This window comes from Suricata suricatta, chromosome 4 (genome assembly GCF_006229205.1).
Source record: "Suricata suricatta isolate VVHF042 chromosome 4, meerkat_22Aug2017_6uvM2_HiC, whole genome shotgun sequence".
Taxonomy (NCBI): domain Eukaryota; kingdom Metazoa; phylum Chordata; class Mammalia; order Carnivora; family Herpestidae; genus Suricata; species Suricata suricatta.
The window spans coordinates 64636506-64642505 of record NC_043703.1 but is presented as its reverse complement, the minus strand read 5'-3'; the positions used below and the strand labels follow the sequence as shown (position 1 = coordinate 64642505).

Sequence of the window (6000 nt, the reverse complement as noted above, 5' to 3'; positions counted from 1 at the left end):
ACCGGTTCCCTCATAAACTGTCTGGTCTGCTACAGTGAGGGTTTCTTTATTTTTGTTTTTACTTTGGCTTCTTACCCTTCGTCCTGAGGACAATTCAAATTCTGCTACTAGTTGTTGACTGATCAACCTGAAAGCTGGGTATGCTGAGTTCCAACGGCACTTGATGTCCACTTGATAGAGGTGTAACTTTGATCCGCTAGACTTGCTGGCAGTTTACAGCTCTCAGCTGAGCCTCTCACACCAGATTTGACCTTGCTGAAGGGCACTGCCCTGCCCAAGGTCACACCTTCCAGGGTCAGCCCTCATCCAGTGACTGGTCATGTTGGGAGTATGAAGACCCAGCCACCTTCCCCTCAATGTGGGGTGATTCTGAAGGGTCTTCCCAGCCCCAGAGCACCCTGGAGGGTGGGTGAGACCTTTGTTGTGATTGCATCTCAGTTTGTCTCCTCTCTCTGCCCATTTCTGCTGGCTTCACTCTCCCACAGGCATCAACCTTCAGAGCATTCCCCAATAAACTTTCTGCACGCACGACTCCACCTCAGAGTTTGCTTCTATTATAGTTGCCAGATTTAGCAAGTAAAGCTACGGAATGCCCAGGTAAATTTGAATTTCAGAAGAACAATGAAAAGTTTTCTACTAAGTAGAGTTGGCATATTTTATCTGGCAACACTGCTTCATAACCTGGGTTATGAAATGAGCACTCATGGCTGTCGTGGGTTATGGAAGAGGAGCCCTGTGGCTTCTATGGCTATGAAGGAGCTCAAAGTTTATTAAAGGCATGAGAGCCAGGGACAGTTGAAGGTCAATAAGATAACACATCTAGAGAATGGATGAAGGACAGGTACTTTTAGTGGAGCTGAACGATTTTCAGGAGTGGAGGTGAAACTGAACAGTTTTCCAAGAAGAACCCCCACCCTAGTTCAAGAATAAAGACATTTTAATGATAAAGGTTGAATTTTAAATGCCATCTTTGAATTTCTTTAGTAACCAAGACTGTTGGAAACTAATAGGATATGGTCACAATGGTGTGACGAGGTACCGGGCCCACAGTGAGAAAGGGGGGTTCAACAGGGACTTTATCAAGGGCCAGTTATTGGAAAGAATAAAACCATTTTATGCTTATATCCAACGAGTTACACTCACAACGAATCGGTTACAGTCATTATTATCACACTAAGGGCTTTTAGCTTGAGAAATTAAGAGTTCTAATATCCTGAGCAAAGATGGCTGTCCTTTCACTCTTACTGGAGAAAGAAGAGAAAGGGTGGTAGGTTAGAGAAAGGTCCACAGCCCTACTCCTCACTCAGCCCACCTCTCCTCCTGGGCTTCCCACAATCATGCACTCACTCTGGGGAGGTCCTTTATGCCCAGATCTACATCCAGGTCTTCCTAGAAAACTTGCCTCACTCCTACTACTTCTGCAAGCTCTTCTCCCCACCCCACAAGCCAACCCTGCAAGTCACAGTGGTGCAGTGCAGCCAGTGGGGCTATCTTAGGGGACATTGGTGACGTGGTTGGTTCATGCCCCTGTTTATTGGTCTGGATCCTCCTTCACCACTTCCCAGCCGCTGAAGTAGCTGCCTGTGGACTTCTCCAGAGTCACTCCTCTTCTGAAATATAAAGAATCTCCTGCCTCTGCCCCCTCTCTGTTGATAAACCCACTTCCTCTTTCTGCCTTGGGGAAGGTACTCATTTCGAAGAAGTTCCATATTCAGAGCCTCAGCATCCTTGCCAACATTTGCTATTATTGGTCTTTTGTAATGTTAGCCTTCCTAATGGGGATAGAATAGTATTTCATTGTGGTTTTAATTTGCATTTCCTAATGACTGTTGATGTTGATCGCTTTTTCATGTGCTTATTGTATTTGTGTATCTTCTTTGGAGATATCTCTATTCAGACTTTTGGCCGGGGCTACTTTTCCATTAAGTCACATGTCTTTATTTTTGTGTTGTAAGAGGCATGTAGATTTCTGGCTACAATTTTCTTATCAGATATATGATTTGCAAATATGTGGCCTTTTATGACTGGTTTCTTTCACTTAGATTTTGAATGCTCTTGAGATTGATCCATGTTGTTATGTGAATGGTAGTTGTTCCTTTTAATTGCTGAATAATAATCTCAATATGTGGATGTCCATGGTCCATTTATCCATTTACTATCTGATGCACAATTAGTTTTTTTCCTAGTTCTTAGCTACAATGGAAAAACCTGCTACAAATATTAGTGTGCAAATCTTTCGGGGGCTATTTCTTCTTACTTCTCTTGGGCGAATCAATACTTACTTCCTGACTTTTTAACCTCAGAGTGGCCATGAAAAACCAAAAGTTCTAGTAGAATGGGAGAAGAAAGTAGATGTGGGGCGCCCGGGTGGCTCAGCTGGTGAAGCGTCCAACTTCGGCTCAGGTCAGGATCTCACAGTTCATGGGATCAAGCTCCGTGTCGGGCTCTGTGCTGACAGCTAGCTCAGAGCCTGGAGCCTGTCTTCGGATTCTGTGTCTCCCTCTCTCTCTCTGACCTTCCCCTGCTCACGTTGTCTCTCTCTCTTTCAAAAAGAAATAAAGCATTTAAAGATTAAGAAAGAAAGAAAGAAAATAGATGCATGGGACAGCTAGCAGACTAATAATAACCCAAACATAAAGCCCTGTCTTTTGTTATCCCAGTCAGGGTTCAACCAGGGAAGCAGAATCAATAGGACACATGGAGATGCACGCGCGTGTGCGCACGTGAGAAGCCCGAAACCTTAAAATTAGACCTAGACCGACCAAGACTTAGCTGGTCTGTGCTATTTCTGAGAAAATTAAAACTGGACCCGCCCTGCTTGTTCTGCTTCTGTACTGATGCTTGGGGGGCAACACCCTGGGCGGGAACAACCAGATGGCTGGGTAGGAACGGCCAGATGGTCAGGGAAGGTCAGCGGGAAAGCCCGATAACAGGGCAGGGAATATTAGTGTTCAAGTTATGGCAGGACCCAATCAAAAGATGCTGAGTGTTTAAACCTTAACTTTGACCAATGCTTGTGCTGTGGCCGCGGAACGCCCCAAACTTGTTTGTATCTGCCTATAAAAAAGAGTGTAAATTGCCTGCTTGGGGCTCTCTCTCTCTCCCCCCGCTCTATCGGCGTGGAGAGTGCAGAGATCCCGGGTTCGAACCTGCAATAAACGACCCTTGCTGCTTGGCTTTGACTCTGGACTCTGGTGGTTCATTTTTGGGCATTTCATGTGCACACACAAGATTCATCATGAGGAATTGGCTGGCTAAGCACATGAGAGATCCAGAGAGCAGGTCTTTAGAAGAGAAATTCAGAAGCAGGCTGGACCCACAGGCATGGGTGCAAGCAGTTGTCCAACTGATTAAGTTAGGCCAGCCCAGGATAGTGTCCCTAACCTAAAGTCAACTGATCAGGATTTTAGTTATCTCTGCAAAATCCCTTTACAGCAGCACCCAAATTCATGTTTGAGTGAATAACTGGGAGAGGGTATACATATGCTACAAAATGGCTATTGCTTCCCTTCTGTCCTTTACATCTCCCAAGAGAATGTCTCTTATAGCCCACCCTGTCTGAAAATAGACTGGAAAGGGAATTCTGGGAAATACAGTTCAGTACGGTAGTTCACCACAAAGCTATCCCACCTGGGTTGGAAAAAGTCTCTAACTGGTCCAGCTCAGGTCACATGGCCACCCCAAGACCAATCTTGGCCACTAGGAAAAGGAGTAGACTGGGGGCACCTGGGTGGCTCAGTAGATTAAGCATTCAACTTCAGCTCAGTTCATGATCTCATGGCCCCTGAGTTTGAGCGCCGCATCAGGCTCTGTGCTGACAGCTCAGAGCCTGGAACCTACTTCAAATTCTGTGTGTGTGTGTGTGTGTGTGTGTGTGTGTGTGTCTCTGCCCCTCCCCTGCTCATGCTCTAACTCTCTAAAATGAATAAACATTTAAAAAAATAATAAAGAATGATCAAGCCTGAATGTCATGACCATCCCGTGGCTAGGAGGATATGAACCTGTGATAGATAGCCCCATGGTATCACATGATTTGGATACAGAAGGAACAGTACCTAAAGGAATCGGGGGTGTTGAGAAGCCAATGCAACCCACATCTACCCATGGGACGGAGCATTGTGCCTAGCACTCAGAAGGCATTCAGTATGGTGCAAATGAAAATCTAAATAAGGACAAAAGTGGAACCCACAGGTTGTATTAGTTCTACTGTTTGGTCGGTTGCTGCCATTGACTGGGCCTGGCTGAGATCCAAGAGAAGGGCAAATCTGTTAGTCCCTGTGACTGCCAAGCAGGTCCTGGTTCCCGCACATCAGGGTTGGCTTCTCAGCGTGTTAATGCCTTTCCAATTTTCTGTAACAGTTGTTATTTTCCAAGACGTGTTACATATCTCCACAGCATCCAGGGCTGCTTGTTCACACTCAGTTTCCTCAGGAAGTCTCTGGTGAGCACCATCTGGCTTCAGGGAGGGGACCGATCATGGGTCTTGTGTTCCTCCACTGCCTCCTCCTCAGGGGGTTTTAACTTGTCCCTTGGGCCCCTAAGGAGAAGGCCCCCCATGACTGTTGGTCCCATTTAGCCAAAGCAGCAAGTTTGTGCCTTTAGTCCCTGCGGCATCATCCTGATGCTAAATCTGGGCCAGCGGAAATGGTGCTTAACTGCCTCTCACGGACTCATCGAAGTTTCATGATCCTTCTCAGGGAGCAGTGCCAGCAGGAAGAGGAGCTGTCGCTGTAGATACATCCTGGTCTCAGTCCCGACTTTGTTGTAAACCTCCCAGCCGGAGCTGCACGTCTCGCTCCTGCGTGCATGTGTCCTCGGAGCCTAGGACAGCAGCCTCATTCCAAAGGGCATCAGGCAAATGTTTGCCGATGAATAATGAATAATGAATGAAGGGGTAAATGAGTGAAGGCGATCGGGAAGCGCTGGTCTTCCCTTCCTTTTTAAAAATGTTTAAGTGTTGATTTATTTTTGAGAGGGAGAGAGAAAACGAGTGTGGCAAGGGTAGAGAGAGAGAGAGAGGGAGACACAGAATCTGAAGCAGGCTCCAGGCTCTGAGCTGTCAGCACAGAGCCCCACTTGGGGCACAAACCCACAAACCATGAGATCATGACCTGAGCCAAAGTCAGATGCTTAACTGACTGAGCCACCCAGGCGCCCCTGGTCTTCCCTTCCTCTTACGCATAGGCAATAAGTGAGCTGAAATTAGAAACCGTAGTGGGGCGGGCAGCTGCATTGCAGGTTCAGGCCAGACCGGGGTTGGGCTGGAGGCTGTGGGAAGCTGCAGACACCCGGGTAGTGGAAGGAACAGCCTGGAACCCGTCCACATGGACCAGCAGATGCAGAGGTGCAGATCTTTGTGAAGACCCTGACGGGCAAGACAATCACCCTTGAGATTGAGCCCAGTGACACCATTGAGAATGTCAAAGCCAAAATCCAAGGCAAGGAGGGCATCCCACCTGACCAGCAGCATCTGATTCTTGCCAGCAAACAGCTGGAAGATGGCCACACTCAGTCGGACTACAGTATCCAGAAAGACTGCACCCTGCACTTAGTGCTTCTCCTGCGGGGTGGCGTCATTGAGGCTCCCCTCTGCCAGCTGGCCCGGAAATGCAACTGCAACAAGATGACCTGCAGCAAGCGTTCTGCTTGCCTGCACCCCTGCGCAGTCAACTGCCTCAAGTGCAGTCACACCGATAACTTGTGCCCCAACAAGAAGGTCAAATTGGCCCCTCCACCAACTCTCAGCCTGCAGGGAGGCCTCTTGCCCAAGCCCCGAGACCTTGGGGAAACTCAAAGTTTCCGTTTCATTGACTGGAGCAGTAAAAAAAAAGAAAGAAAACTCACAACTGTAGTGGGGTATCCTAAAGCACTGGCAGTGCTAGTAACGTGACCTGCACTAGACAGTGAGCTCCATAAGAAAGAGGGAAACTGAGCCCGTTTCCCTCCCGTGGCACTCAACGGGCATTTGGTATGTGTTGAATGAATGAGTGTGTTCTTCAG

The 6000-nt window shown here is 47.6% G+C and overlaps 1 pseudogene; it reads left to right on the top strand.

The window, feature by feature from the left end:
- Positions 1-826: 826 nt before the first annotated feature.
- Positions 827-5890, top strand: LOC115290594 (annotated as a pseudogene).
- Positions 5891-6000: the final 110 nt, after the last annotated feature.